The sequence below is a fragment of the Nicotiana tomentosiformis genome, chromosome 1, assembly GCF_000390325.3.
Source record: "Nicotiana tomentosiformis chromosome 1, ASM39032v3, whole genome shotgun sequence".
Lineage (NCBI taxonomy): Eukaryota > Viridiplantae > Streptophyta > Magnoliopsida > Solanales > Solanaceae > Nicotiana > Nicotiana tomentosiformis.
In genome coordinates this window covers 17,566,800-17,583,372 of record NC_090812.1, presented here as the reverse complement: position 1 = coordinate 17,583,372, position 16,573 = coordinate 17,566,800, and positions in this window count along the sequence as shown.

The following is a 16,573-nucleotide window of genomic DNA, read 5'->3' as shown; positions in this document are numbered from 1 at the left end:
TGAAAAAAGAGATCCTGAAGGGCATTTTTTTTTGCCATGTCATTTTAGCTGTAAAGGAATTGTTTCTTTGCTTCCTTAATTTTTGCCAAGCTGATTTACAAGTGAAGGTTCCTGAAGATTCAAGTTTCTAAACTGGATAGTCATCAATGTTAACATGTATATCAATATCTAGTAAGGTATGAACCACTGTTGATGGAAGAACATTGAAAAGTTTAGTAGTATTCCAATGTCCCTCCTCCAAAAATTCATGAACTTTAGTGTGCCTAGAAGCTCTCTAAAATTGGATCTCCTTGGCAAGAAGACCTCTACCAGACCAATTTTCCTACAAAAGGACACATCACCCTTTCCAATCTTCCACATAATGAAATTCTCAACATCATCTTTGATATATGTTAGTTTATAGCTATGTATATACTGTAGTCTTGTCCCACATTGGAATATCAGTAGTATGTCCTTGTATAGTATAGCTATAAATAAGGACCTCTTGTATTGTATTGAACATCTAATATCAATAACATATTTTCTCACGTGCCTTCTCACATGGTATCAAAGCAATTGTGAGAGATTTATCGTTGTGCATAAATTCCAGCGATTCCAGAAAGAGAAATCAGTCAGCTGAAGTCTTTTTCCGGGGACTCTTTTTTAAGGCTGTTTTGCGTCTGCTTCGTCTCCGTCAGTGTTGTGCAAAATCTAACACTACCACAAGAGTCGTCACTATCCGGCGACCAAACCCCAGTGAAAATATCCGGCAGCAGCCTCCTCACACGCCTCCACGCGCCACCAGAAGCTTACGCGTCTGCGCGTACGACCACTTCCGGCCATATTTTAAAAAAATTCCTTGAGAAAAGTTGGGTCGCCTGGTAATTTCGATCCTACCCCTACTATTTTTCATTTCATTCCGACCACTTTGAGTTTTTCCGGCAGCTACAGTACTATTCCGACAGCTACAGTAAGATTCCGGCAGCTACATTATTTCATTATTTTGTTTCTGTATTTCCTTACTCTGTTTCAGTGGATTACAATTGAATCTTTCTCTTATTTGGTAATAATTTGCAATAATGTTTTTGGAATTTGATGCTTTTGGGTCTAGAAACATGAGTTATGGAAGCTCTAGTGCTATTATTACCTCGGAACCTTTAATGGGAGGTTTAAACTGCTTAACTTGGGCTTCATCTGTCGAGTTGTGGTGTAGAAGCCAAGGTGTTCAAGATCATCTAATCAAACAGTCTAGCGAAGGCAATAGCACTTTGGGCAAAAATCGATGCTCAATTATGTAGCATCTTGTGGCGATCTATTGATTCCAAGTTGATGCCCTTGTTTCGTCCATTCCAAACATGTTATTTGGTTTGGGCAAAGGCACGCACCCTATACACTAATAACATATCTCGCTTCTATGATGTGATACCGCGGATGACAAACTTAAAGAAACAAGAATTAGATATGTTTACTTACTTGGGTCAAGTACAGGCAGACATGGAGGAATTTGAGAAGCTGATGCCAGTTTCTGCTAGTGTTGAAAAACAACAAGAGCAGCGACAGAAGATGTTTCTCGTTCTTACCCTCGCTGGACTTCCTAATGATCTTGATTCAGTACGCGACCAGATTTTGGCTAGTCCGATTGTCCCGACAGTTGATGAATTATTCTCTCGATTACTCCGCCTTGTTGCAGCACCAAGTTACCCAGTGATCGCATCACAGATACTTGATTCCTCTGTTCTTGCATCCCAGACAGTGAATGTTCGGGCATCTCAAACTATGGAGCATAGACGAGGAGGAGGTCGTTTTGGAAGATCTAGACCAAGTGTTCTTATTGTCATAAACTTGGACACACTCGTGAAATGTGCTATTCCTTACATGGTCGTCCACCCAAAAATGCTTACATTGCTCAGACCGAGACTACATGTAACCAGGGAATTTCTTTATCTAAAGAAGAATATAATGAGCTCCTTCAGTATCGAGCAAGTAAGCAGACATCTCCACAAGTAGCCTCGGTTGCTCAGACTGATACTTCTATTACTGGTAATTCTTTTGCTTGTATTTCCCAGTCTAGCACTCTTGGCCCAGGGGTCATGGACTCAGGCGCTTCTAATCACATCTCCGGTAATATATCACTTTTGTCAAATATTGTATATTCACAGTCTCTTCCACTATTACTTTAGCCAATGGACTCGTGCCCTCCATTGTGGTATATATTTTATTGACGATTCTTTTATTATGCAGGACCGCAGTACGTGACAGAAAATTAGTACATGACATGAATCAAAAGGCCTTTACTACCTTAACGCACTCAGTCCTTCTACAACATGTCTAGTTACAAATCCTCCAGATCTAATCCACACACGTTTAGGACATCCGAGTTTATCCAAACTTCAGAAGATGGTGCCTAATTTATCTAGTTTGTCTACATTAGATTGTGAGTCGTGTCAGCTTGGGAAACATACCCGAGCCTCCTTTTCGCGTAGTGTTGAGAGTCATGCAGAGTTTGTCTTCTCCTTAGTTCATTATGATATATGGGTCCTAGTAGAATCAGTTCAACCTTGGGATTTCGTTATTTTGTTAGTTTCATTGATGATTGTTCAAGATGTACTTGGCTTTTCTTAATGAAAGATGGTTCTAAGTTATTTTCTATATTCCAGACTTTCTGTGCTGAAATAAAAAGCCAATTTGGTGTTTCTATTCGCATTTTTCGCAGTGATAATGCCTTAGAATATTTATCTTCTCAGTTTCAGCAGTTTATGACTTCTCAAGGAATTATTCATCAGACATCTTGTCCTTATACCCCTCAGCAAAATGGGGTTGCTGAGAGAAAGAACAAGCATCTTATTAAGACTTCTCGCACACTTCTAATTGAATATCGGGTTCCATTGCGTTTTTCGGGCGATGCAGTTCTCACAGCTTGTTATTTGATTAATCGGATGCCTTCATCTCCCATCAAGGATCAGATTTCACATTCAGTATTGTTTCCCCAGTCACATACTCTCTTCCACCCCGTATTTTTTGGAGCACGTATTTTTTTCATAACTTAGCCCCTGGGAAAGATAAGTTAGCTCCTCGTGCTCTCAAGTGTGTCTTTCTTGGTTATTCTCGTGTTCAGAAAAGATATCGTTGTTATTCTCCATATCTTCGTAGGTACCTTATGTCAGCTGGCGTCACATTTTTTGAGTCTAAACCTTTCTTTACTTCTGCTGACCACCATGATATATCTGAGGTCTTACCTATACCGACCTTTGAGGAGTTTACTATAGCTCCTCATCCACTTTCGACCACAGAGGTTTCATCCATACCAATCGTTGAGGAGTCTAGTGTTGTTCCTCCTAGTTCCCCAGCCACAGGAACACCACTCTTGACTTATCATCGTCATTCTCACCCTACATCAGGCCCAACTGGTTCTCGTCCTGCACCTGGCCCTGCTCCTAATACACCGATTGCACTTCGAAAAGGTATACGAACTACACTTAAACCTAATCCTCATTATGTCGGTTTGAGTTATCATCGTCTGTCATCTCCCCATTATGCTTTTATATCTTCTTTGTCCTCGGTTTCCATCCCTAAGTCTATAGGTGAAGCGTTGTCTCATCCAGGATGGCGACAGGCTATGAGTGACGAGATGTCTGCTTTACATACAAGTGGTACTTGGGAGCCTGTTCCTCTTTCCTCAGGTAAATCTACTGTTGGTTGTCGTTGGGTTTATGCAGTCAAAGTTGGTCCCGATGGCCAGATTGATCGACTTAAGGCCCATCTTGTTGACAAAGGATATACTCAGATATTTGGGCTCGATTACAGTGATACATTCTCTCCCGTGGCTAAAGTGGCTTCAGTCCGCCTTTTTCTATCCATGGTTGTGGTTCATCATTGGCCCCTCTATCAGTTGGATATTAAGAATGCCTTTCTTCACAGTGATCTTGAGGATGAGGTTTATATGGAGCAACCACCTAGTTTTGTTGCTTAGGGGGAGTCTCGTGGCCTTGTATGTCGCTTGCGTCGGTCACTTTATGGTCTGAAGCAGTCTCCTCGAGCCTGGTTTGGTAAGTTCAGCACGGTTATCCAGGAGTTTGGCATGACTCGTAGTGAAGCTGATCACTCTGTGTTTTATCGGCACTCTGCTTTAAGTCTCTGTATTTATCTGGTAGTCTATGTTGATGATATTGTTATTACTGGCAATGATCAGGATAATATTACCAATCTGAAGCAGCATCTTTTCCAGCACTTCCAAACTAAGGATCTAGGCAGATTGAAGTACTTTCTAGGTATTGAGGTTGCCCAGTATAGCTCATGTATTGTTATTTCTCAAAGAAAATATGCTTTAGACATTCTTGAGGAGACAAGGATGATAGGTTGCAGACCTGTTGACACTCCGATGGATCCGAATTCTAAACTTATGCCAGGACAAGGGGAGCCGCTTAACGATCCTGCAAGCTATAGGCGGCTGGTTGGAAAATTAAATTATCTCACAGTGACTAGACCCGACATTTCTTATCATGTGAGTGTTGTAAGTCAGTTTATGAATTATCTCTGTGATAGTCATTGGGATGCAGTTGTCCGCATTATTCGGTATATAAAATCAGCTCTAGGTAAAGGGTTACTGTTTTAGGATCGAGGTCATGAGCAGATCGTTGGATACTCAGATACTGATTGGGCAGGATCACCTTCTGATAGACGTTCTACGTCTGGATATTGTGTTTTAGTAAGAGACAATTTGGTGTCCTAGAAGAGCAAGAAACAGAATGTAGTTGCTCGGTCTAGTGCAGAAGCAGAATATCGAACAATGGCTATGGCAACATGTGAGCTAGTCTGTACCAAACAATTACTCAAGGAGTTGAAATTTGGTGAAATCAGTCGGATGGAACTTGTGTGAGATAATCAAGCTGCCCTTCATACTGCATCAAATCCGGTGTTCCATGAGAGAACTAAACACATTGAGATTGATTGTCACTTCGTCAGAGAAAAGATACTTTCAGGAGAGATTGCTACAAAGTTTGTGAGGTCGAATGATCAGCTTGCAGATATTTTCACCAAGTCTCTCACTGGTCATCGTATTGGTTATATATGTAACAAGCTCGGTACATATGATTTGTATGCACCGGCTTGAGGGGGAGTGTTAGTTTATAGCTATGTATATAGTGTAGTCTTGTCCCACATTGGAATATGTGTAGTATGTCCTTGTATAGTATAGCTATAAATAAGGACCTCTTGTATTGTATTGAACATCTAATATCAATAACATATTTTCTCCCGTGCCTTCTCACAATATCTATAAGTCTTTTCCAGGTATGGGATTGCCCACATGACCAATTTTTTGGCAATTGGATGTTTCCTCTTGCAATACTTAGCCATTAGAAACTCTTTCAACAAGGTATTTTGAGTCCTAAAGCTCCACCATGCCTTAGCAGAAAAGGACATTTGCGGCCTTGCAAATGTCCTGGAGAGATCTAAATCCAGCCACACCCTCAGAAATAAAGAGAGGAGTGTGATCAGAACCTGTTCTAATCAAGTGGTTCACACTGGTAGAGTCAAAAAAATCAGCCCATTGATGGTTCACAAGGACTCTATCTAATTTTTGCCATACTCTCCTATCAGGTGCCCACCCATTGCACCAGATGAAATTTGAACCTGAGTATCCAACATCCAATAATTCACAATCCATGATACATTGAATAAATGAGAGGCTCTTCGACATTCTATGATGACTGTCCCTTTTTTTCTCACAAGGATCAATGATGCAGTTAAAGTCCCCAGCAACCAACCAAGGGAGATTGTAATTATCAGAAATACTCCTCAATATGTCCCACAACTCCTCCTTAGTACATTTTCACATTTTGCATATACAAAAGTCATAAGCATCGAAGCTCCATTAACTTTTAAACTGCAAGTAACTTGTTGTTCATCCTCCTCAACAATCACACAGTCCAAATTCTCCTCCCAGAAAATCCAAATTTGACTATTACAATTAGATAAAGCATTTTGATATCCAAGAATTCTTTTGTATTTATCCAGCTTGTTAACCTTATAAAATGGCTCACTTAAGGCAATAATTGAAAAATGTTCTGCTGATATTAATGTTTGAAGTCTCTCAAGAGCACCATTAGACTTGATGCTCCTGATATTCCAGTATAAAGACTTAATCATCAATACTATCTTGAGAATTTTTGCTCATGTGAAGCAATCACAGGTCTTTGGCTCAAAATTTTGCCACCTCTTTCTCTTGTTGATATTTTGCCTCCTCTGATGTATCCCCTTCCTTTTCCTCTAGGGGAAAGATGTCCAGTGCTAACTACATTTTCAATTTCTACGATAAGCGTTTCATCCTCCATAGGCTTAGGGATAAAAGCTTCAGCCAACTTGTCTGCACTATCATCACTATTATCTTCTTCGTTATCCACACTAGCATATTCACCACTTCCCTTTGAATTTTCTTCATCCTCATAATCCATATCTTCTGAACTCCCTTCATCCTCCTCAGAAGATTCAGAATGTTCAACATGTAGGCTAGGAGAATTGTTTTGTGTTAAATCAAGACTAGTTCCACTGATCAATTTAAGATAGTTGTTATGTACCTCGCCTGGATCAATCACATGTGTTGTTCTGTCCTGCTTTTGCTCAGATATGTGATCGTATTTTTCTGTCGGGGTGGTTTGTGACACAGGGGCTTCTTGTGTCAATGTCTGAACTTGTTCATGCTTCTTTGGTGTCTCATTTGCATTTTGACTTTCTTTCTGGATTTGATTATCATCCTTATTTTGGTCCTTGCTTGAACCTCCTTCGCTATTTATAGTATTCAAATTAGTTCTCTTGGTATTGGCAATCCCATTGTCCATGTTGTTAGAAACATGAACCAGCTGGAGTGAAACATTCTCTGTATTAACATTAGTAACACTTTTCCCTTTCCCAGGGACCTCCATTACTACTTGAACTTGATTGGTCATTGTAGGTTGCTATTCTGATTGGATCGTCCAACTTGATAGTAATTATTCTGAATAGGTTCGATGTTTTGAATGTGATTTGGTACTATCTTCTTTTCCTTTGTCGCTTTTCTTCTAGTTAGATTTTGAAAATCATCCTCATCTTTATTTCCCTTTTCTACAACAGCTTGTTCCTCCTTCTGAGCTTTAATTCTCTCATCTCTCACCCCGTTTCTGCACTGACTTTCTATATGACCTTGCATTCTACAATATAGGCAGTAACTAGGAACTCTTTCATATTCAATATCAAGCCATTTGCCATCTTCACTTCCATAAAGTCTATTGAAGCCCAATCATATTTGATCAAGTTTTGGTTTCAATAAATCAATTTCCACTTTAACTTTGTCAACATTTCCCCTGGATTTGGAGTAAGTTGCTTGATCAGGAGCAACTGCAAATCCTACTGATTGGACCATCTTTGAAACAATAGACCATTTGAACAAATGCCAAGGTAGCCGATGGATCAAAATCCACACTAGTACAATTGTTGTTTCAATTTCAGGCTTGAAATCAACAGACCATTTAAGGATCTTCATTGGTACATCTTCAATGTCTACAAATTCTTTGAATAAGATGTGGTTATAGTCAACCTCATTAGTAAAGTCTAAATACACATGGTGACGATCAAAATATGCAATTTTGACGGACCCTTTAAGATGAAACTGCTAATAAAGACCCTTCTTATTTCCTCCATTGTGGGCTTTAGCCTATAAAACTTCCTAATGATAGTGAATTTACATTCTTGAGCATGATTAATAAAATAATCTTGAGTTGTAAAATAAACTGCTGGTTTACCCAAATGAGTTCCATGTTTGACCTCCACAACAGTCGAGCAATCATTCAAAACTGATAACTTGGCTTGTACAGCAACTGCAAAAGATGGTTTTGATATTCCCTGTTCAGTTATCCTGTTACCAGCAACACTTTGTGACTTTGAAGCTTGCATGTTATTTGCGATTGGATCTTGTGTTTTTGGGGTTGCACTTTGGGGCTGAAGGTTCTTGGTTGGTTGGGAGCAGTGTTCCGACACGGGCGGTCAAAATTGGAAGAGATTTTAGGATGTGTTGGTATATTATTATGTAAAGAAGTTGTGATTACGAGTGTTGTAGTGTCCTCAATGGTTGGTGTTGTAATGGTTTTGCCGGTATTCGATGGATCATCAACATTAACGGTGGTAATTTGAGAATTTTGGTGTAAAGTTATCGTTGCAGTGGTGTTCTTAGGTGGTTGGTTGATAGGTGTTGGCTCAAAGATTTCTTTGGATCTGGGAGGGTTGGTGTGGGGTCTCCGACAATGTCAATAGACAACATCTAGAGAGAGAACTAAGAGAGAAGGGAGAGCTTTTATCTTTGGGTTATATTAAATTGAATGGGATAAGCAGAATCACGTTCAATCATATTGTCTATGGGTAAAAAACGAGGCTGGTGAGTACCCCGATTTTCCGGTGAGGCAAACGGAGCAAGTACATGATTGCGGGGAATCGAAATCGAAGCCAGGAGCCTTTAGCATCGAGGCCCGAGTAAAACACCTGCCCTCGAAACCATCGAGACCACGCCCCGGGTCCGGTTCGAGTCCCAAGACCTCGGGGAGCATTACCGAACGACCACGCACGATTAACAAAGGGCCGTGATATCCGTGTTTAATCGGATATCACAACGTGAATCTCGGTCCGTATATGCGTTACAATGTCCGTATCAGCGGTAGATCATATATGTCACTGATATACTGCTAATACGGACCGTGTCTAACCGGATATCACGGCGTGAATCTCGGTCCGTATTAGCAGTATATCAGTGATTAGCGGACAGGAAGATTTTTACCTTTTTTAGAATTGTACTTAGGGTTAAACTCTCCTACTATATAAAGGGGAAGCTAATTGTTTATTAGAGATATTGTAACGCATATACCAAGGCAATATATACCTACTATATAAAGGGGAAGCTAATTGTTCATTAGAGACATTGTAACGCATATACCAAGTCAATATGCATCAATTTTTCTGTTTCTAAAGGATTGTTCAATATTCTTGTATTGGCTCACAAGTTCTTCATAAACACTAGTTTAGAACCAAAGACGAGCTTCTCGTTAAGCCTTTAACCGAGCCCGGACTCGCTATCAACATTGGTTTGGATATTTATTCTATCTTTTATTTGCGTATCTAATGTCATTAATCACTTGTATTGAATTAAGCCACATATCCTTAAAACATCGTACAAATTCAATTGTTATCCATTTTTAAGGGTAAACAGTTTGTCGCCCACCGTGAGGCTAAGGATAATAGTGGTAGTGTGATACAAATTTCCTTAACACACTATATTTTACGCTTGTTCTTTAAGATTTTAATTTTATAACTACCTAAGGATGTCGAACTCTTAGTCTACTCACTTCAATGTTGATATTGAATCTGGCCATCATGGCGAAAACAACAATATAGCACCTAGCAATGAGGTGCCTCCTGCTGGTCCCAACGGAGCCCCAGTCACAGACCCAATCGATGCCAACTCGCATGTGGCCATCGACGCCAACCTGCTGACCGACCCTGAGAACAACGTTTGTGGAGGAGCTCGACCGACGACTCGAGGTACGCCCCGAAGCTGAAGGCGACGGGATTAATCTACGGGTGATCTTCGAAATGTTACAAGCTCAACATGCGGCGGTAGCGCAGCTGCAAAACCAAAGTCGTGCCCCCAACAGAGTTGAGTCGGAACAATATTGGGAAAACACCCGAAGGAATGAGCAAGTCACGGAGAGGCCAGGTGAAGCTGAGCCCGGGACCAACCCCGAAATCATTAAGATGCTTGAGGAACTGACAAAGTGGGTGGAATCGGGGGAAAAAGAAAATTGAGGACAACGACAAAAAAGTTGAGACCTATAACTCCAGAGTTGATCAAATCCCACGACCCCCCCCCCCCCCCCCCAATATTGAAGGGCCTGGACTCAAAGAAATTTGTCCATAAGCCTTTCCCCCTGAGCGCAACATCGAAGCCAATCTTGAAGAAGTTTCGTATGCCCGAAATTCCAAAGTATATTGGAACCACATATCCAAACGAACACGTGACCTCCTACACGTGTGCCATCAAGGGAAACGACTTAGAAGATGACGAAATCGAGTCGTTTTTGCTGAAAAAGTTCGGAGAAACTCTGTCAAAAGGAGCAATGATATGGTATCACAACTTACCCCCCAATTCTATTGATTTGTTTGCTATGCTCGCAGATGCCTTTGTAAAAGGTCACGCCGAGGCCATCAAGGTCGGGACCAGAAAATCGGACCTTTTCAAAATAAAACAAAGAGATAACAAAATGCTCAGAGATTTTGTGTCGAGGTTTCAAATGGAACGAATGGATCTGCCTCCGGTCGCGGACGATTGGGTCGTTCAGGTGTTCACCCAAGGACTCAACCCCCGAAACTCCTTGGATTTACAGCAGTTGAAACAGAATTTGATAGAATAGCCCGCGGTAACTTGGGTCGATGTCCATAATAGGCACCAATCAAAAAACATAGTCGAGGACAATCAGCTCGGGGGCCCCTCCTGGTCCATTTATCCCGTTAGAACTAATGACAGGTCTAAGAGGGTCGTCGATCATGAACCAAGACCGAACAGAGACCGGTATCAACCATATAATGGAGATCGAAGGGGTAATGGATCCGGGTGTAACCCTGCGAGAAATGAAAAAAGGAACGATCGAGGCCACAGTAGCCGGGGACTCATGAGCAAAAACGGTTTCGACAGGTTACTCGGGGACAGGGAGGCACCAAGGTTATCGAAATACAACTTCAATGTCGATGCTACCAACATCGTATCTGTTATCGGATGCATCAAAGACATTAAGTGGCCTTGATCATTGCAGTCTCGCCCCTACCGAGAGAGACCCTAACTTAATGTGTAAGTATCACGGCACTCATAGCTATAGAACCGAGGACTGCCGACAATTAGGGGAAGAAGTGGCCTGGTTGTTCAATAACGGGCATCTCCCGGAATTGTTGAGTGATCAAGCCAAAAACCACTTCAGGAATAGGGACTCCAACAAACAGACCGAACAAGAGAAACATCAGCACGTCATCAACATGATCATTGGTGTAGTCAACGTCCCCCAGGGCCCAATGCTAAAGCGCACTAAAGTGTTCATCACAAGGGAAAAACGAACCCGAGATTATATACCAGAGGGGGCCATCTCTTTCAACGATGAGGACGCTGAAGGCATCGTGCAACCGCATAATTATGCACTAGTAATATTTGTACTCATAAATAAATCTCGAGTTAAGTGTGTGCTAATTAATCTAGGTAGATCGGCCAATATCATCAGATCGAGGGTCGTAGAATAGTTGGGTCTACACAACCAAATAGTGCCTGCAGTCCAGGTTTTAAACTGATTCAATATGGCATGCGAAACTACTAAATGGGAGATAACCCTGCCGGTGAACATCGCCGGGACCATTCAGGAAATGAAGTTCTATGTGATCGAAGGGGATATGAGATACAATGCTCTATTTGGAAGGCTATGGATTCATGGCATGAGGGCAATGCCCTCCACACTACACCAGGCACTGAAGTTCCCCACGCCAAAAGGGATCAAGACGGTTTACGGAGAGCAGCCGGCCGCGAAAGAAATGTTTGCGGTCGATGAGGTGATTTCAATGTCCGCACTCTCGGCATCAAAGAACACGAAGCCGGTTAGAAAGAAAGAAACTAAATAACAATTACCAACATCAGCCCCGACCGAACCGGAAAAGCAAGAAGTAGGCAAAAATGATGATTATAGAATCCCTAGGTCATTCATCGCCCTTGACGATTCCGATGCCACAAAATCAACGGTCGAGGAGCTGGAGCAAGTCATATTAATCGAAAACTTGCCCGATCAGAAGGTATACCTGGGCACGGGGTTAACTCTCGGTTTCACGAAAAAATTCATCAAATTCCTTATAGCTAACATAGTTTGTTTCGCTTGGTCCCATCTTGATATGACAGGGATCCCGCCAAAAATAACCACTCATAAGCTGAGCTTGGATTTGAAGTTCCATAGGTTAAACAGAAGAGGAGGCCTCATTCCGAAGTCAAGTACCTAAAAAGGGGAATAAGTTAAGAATGTGTGTATACTACAAATACTTGAACAAGGTGTACGCTAAGGACTCTTTCCCTTTGCCTAACATCGATCGCATGATCGATGTGACAGCCGGGAACGAAATACTCAACTTTCTCGATGCCTATTCCGGATACAACCAAATCCCGACGGACCCGGTCGATCAAGAATAAACTTCCTTTATCACTAAATTCGGCACCTATTATAATAATGTAATGTCGTTCGGACTAAAAAATGCTAGTGCCACTTATCAACGCCCATTAAATCGGATGTTCAAAGAACAAATAGGAAAATCAATGGACGTTTATATTGACGACATGTTAGTTAAGCCCCTGCAAGCAGAGGACCATTTGAAATATTTGCAGGAAACCTTTGACATACTGAAGAAATACAATATGAAGCCGAACCCGGAGAAATGCGCATTCGGGGTCGGATCCGGGAAGTTCCTGGGATTCATGGTGTCCAACCGAGGGATCGAGATCAATCCCGAAAAAACCAAAGCTATAGAAAACATCACTGTGGTGGACAATGCAAGTCCATTCAGAGGCTAACCGGGCACATAGCCGCCCTGGGCTGGTTCATATCGAGGTCTTCCGATAAGTGCCATCGGTTCTTCTCATTATTGAAAAAGAAGAATAACTTTTCTTGGACCTCGAAGTGCCAACAAGCTTTGGAAGAACTCAAGCAGTATCTTTCGAGTCCACCCTTGCTCCATATTCCGAAGGCGGGTGAATAGTTATACTTGTACTTGGCGGTATCCGAGGTATCGGTAAGTGGAGTCCTAGTCCGGGATGAAGAAGGTACGCAATTTCCTATGTATTATGTTAGTACAACTCTAAGCGAGGCCGAGACAAGGTATCCTTACCTGGAAAAATTGGCGCTCGCATTGCTAAGCACCTCCAGAAAGTTAAAACCGTACTTTAAATGCCACCCCATATGCGTCATAACTTCTTACCCACTAAGGAACATAATGCATAAACCCGAGCTCTCGGGCCGGATGGCTAAATGGGCCGTAGAAATTAGCGGGTACGATATCTAATATCGACCCCGAACTGCCATCAAATCACAAATTTTGGCAGACTTCGTGGCCGACTTTACGCTGACCTTAATACCCGAAGTCGAAAAAGAATTGTTATTAACCTCGGGGACTTCCTCGGGAGTATGTACCCTCTTTACGGACGGTGATTCAAACGCAAAGGGGTCCAGACTCGGTATCGTGTTGAAGCCGCCTACGGGTAACTTAGTTAGGAAATCTATTAGAACTGTGAAATTGAATAACAATGAGGTTGAGTATGAGGCCATGATTATATGTCTCGAATTGGCTAAAAGCCTGGGGGACGAGGTGGTCGAAGCTAAGTGCGATTTCCTCCTTGTGGCAAGTCGATGGGACGTCCGAAGTAAAAGAGGAACAGATACGAAGGTATTTAGACAAATCGCAGGTAACGCTGCATCGATTCAAGGAATGAACCCTATAGCACATACCCGAGATAAAAATAGTGAGGCCAATGCTATGGCTAACTTGGGGTCATCGGTTGATGACGATGAATTTATCTCATGAACGGACGTACAACTCATGAAATCGGTAGTGGAAGAAGGCCATGCCGAAATAAACTCAACAAGTTTAACTTGGGATTGGAGAAACAAGTTTATAGACTACTTGAAGATTGGGAAGTTGCCCTCGGATCCTAAAGAATCGAGAGCTCTACGCACGAAGGTGGCAAAGTTCAGCCTGTCCAAAGGTACTCTGTTCAGAAGAACGTTCGATGGCCCGCTCGCCATATACTTGAGAGATACCGAATATGTTTTGAGAAAAGTCCACGAAGGCACCTGCCGAAACCATTCGGGGGCAGAATCATTGGTTCGTAAGATAATCATGGTCGTCTATTACTGGATCGACATGGAGAAAGATGCAAATGACTTTGTACAAAACTGCGATGGTTGTCAGAGGCATGCACCGATGATCCATCAACCCGGAGAGCTACTACATTTGGTCTTGTCACCTTAGTCGTTCATGAATTGGGAAATGGACATCGTCGGTCCCCAGCCGTGGGCACCAGGTAAGGCTCAATTCATACTTTTTATGACCGATTATTTTTCTAAGTGAGTCGAAGCTCAAGCGTTCGAGAAGGTGAGGGAAAAAGAAGTCGTTGACTTCATTTGGGACCATATAATATGTCGGTTTGGGATACCAACCGAGATAGTGTGTGATAACGGGAAGCAGTTCATCGGCAGCAAGGTAAACAAATTTTTTGAGGACCATAAGATCAAAAAGATCTTGTCAACACCCAATCACCCTAGCGGGAATGGGCAGGTGAAATTGACAAACAAGACCATACTTCAAAACCTAAAGCCTTGTGGTCATATCGTACAACCTCGAAATCTAGTACCGGAGCCACTCCGTTTTCATTGGTCTACGGTGTCGAAGCACTACTACCGGTCGAAGTGGGAGAACCGAGCCTCAGGTTCAGATATGTGACCAAAGAATCAAACGGTGAGGCCATGAGCATGAGTCTGGAACTATTGGATGAAAATCACAAGGCCTCCCTGGTCCGGTTGGCCGCCCAGAAACAACGGATAGAAAGATATTACAATCGAAGAGCCAACCTCTGACACTTCAATATAAGGGACTTGATGTTAAAGAAAAGTAACACTGCACACCTGGAACCCGAACGAGGGGAAGTTGGGGCCGAATTGGGAAGGACTATATCGAGTCATCGGGATTACCGGTAAAGGCTCATACAAACTCGAAGCAGGAAACGGTGCACAGCTACCGAACAACTAGAAATTGATGACGCACTAAAAGCGATACTACTGCTAAGGTATGATCTCGTTCACCCTTTTATAATATTATGAATCGGACTAACACTTGCATGCAATAACCAAAGGAGAATGTGACTACTAGGTCTAAAAGCACGCGTTGCACTCTTTTTCCCTTGAACTGGTTTTGTCCCAAATGGGTTTTCCGGCAAGGTTTTTAACGAGGCAACAGTAAATTGTGTTAACTTGGAATAGATGCCCAGTTTTAAATCGGAGTTAATAGTCTCATCAACATTATCTGAGCCCTCTCAAGACCGACCTCGAATACTGAGGGTCATCACCCTCGGTTAAAGCTTCTTAGCAAGGAAACTTTGTGCTTAACAGCTTAGACTCGGTGGTTAGGATTTATTGTAAGGGCCAAACGCTCAAGTGAATTGTGTCCGCGTAGGCCACCTTAGCCATAATACAAGCTTTTACACGCTCAATCTTGTACTTTACACACATAAATGAAAGAAAGTTTCTACCTTGCTATTATAAATTTTTGCCTCTTAAAGCATCGAGCTTAAGGGCTATCTCTACTCGGGGACTATCAAGCCCAAGGGCTACCCCCACTCGGGGACTGTCGTCCGAAATAAGTTCGGGCAACTCGAGTTATCAAAACCCGGAGGCACAAAACCTATTCGGTAGTGCCTAAACCTAAAAGGCTATAGCCGACCTAAAAACGGCTCGGAGACGTCCGAAACCCGTAATCAAAATGTAAGGCCTTCAATAAATATTCAAAACCTGTCAAAAGGTTACCCTCGACAAAAACATCATCTAAGAACACTTAAGTATTTTTGGAAAATTTCCAGTCACTCTGAGTTTTCAAAGCTTCAAGAAAATAAAAGTTTACATCGAGGTCAGGTTTTGTTTGGACCTCTGAAAAATAGATGACCCATTACTACATTTGATTATATGCTAATACATCAAAAATATTTGCAAGAATGGAAATTGTGAAAATATGTTAAAAGTTGAAATTGCCAGAAAGGGAAATTTTATATATTCTGGAATATCTTTACGAAAGCCCAACAAAAACAGCCTCAAAATGAACAAAACATATGTACACAACATAAAAACTAAAAAAATCCTAAGGCATTCACGCCTGATCTTCACCGGAGCCCGATTCGTCACCAGAACCATCGGGGCCTTCAGATTCTTTGTAGCCCTCCTCACCTTCCGGAATATCTTCACAAAGGCCCAACAAAAACGGCCTCAAAATGAACAAAAAAAATGTACACAACACAAAAACTAAAAAATCCTAAGGCATTCACGCCTGATCTTCACCGGAGCCCGATTCATTACCAAAACCATTGGGGCCTTCGGATTCTTCGGAGCCCTCATAGCCCTCCCCACCTTCGGGTTCAGCTAGTTTCTTCACCTCGGCCTCAAGTCTTTTTGCCTCCTCGATCTCGACAGACAGGTCGAAGCCTCGGGCATGGATCTCTTCGAGGGTCTCCCTTCGAGACAGCTGCCTCACGTACTTAGCAATGGTCTTCAGGCGGGCCTCGGCTGCTTCGACATCGGCCTTGTATTGAGCCACCATCTTCTCAGCATCGGGGGAGGTTATCTCCAACTTGGACCTCGTTGCTTCGAGCTCTTTACCAAGGGCATCCTGTCCAGCGATAACCGAGCCCAGCTATGTTCGGAGATCCTCATTTAGTTGAGCATGTTTATCAGCTTTCTCCTTCGCTACCCGAAGTTGAACCTCTACCAAAGACAGTTTCGCCTGGGTAGTTTCC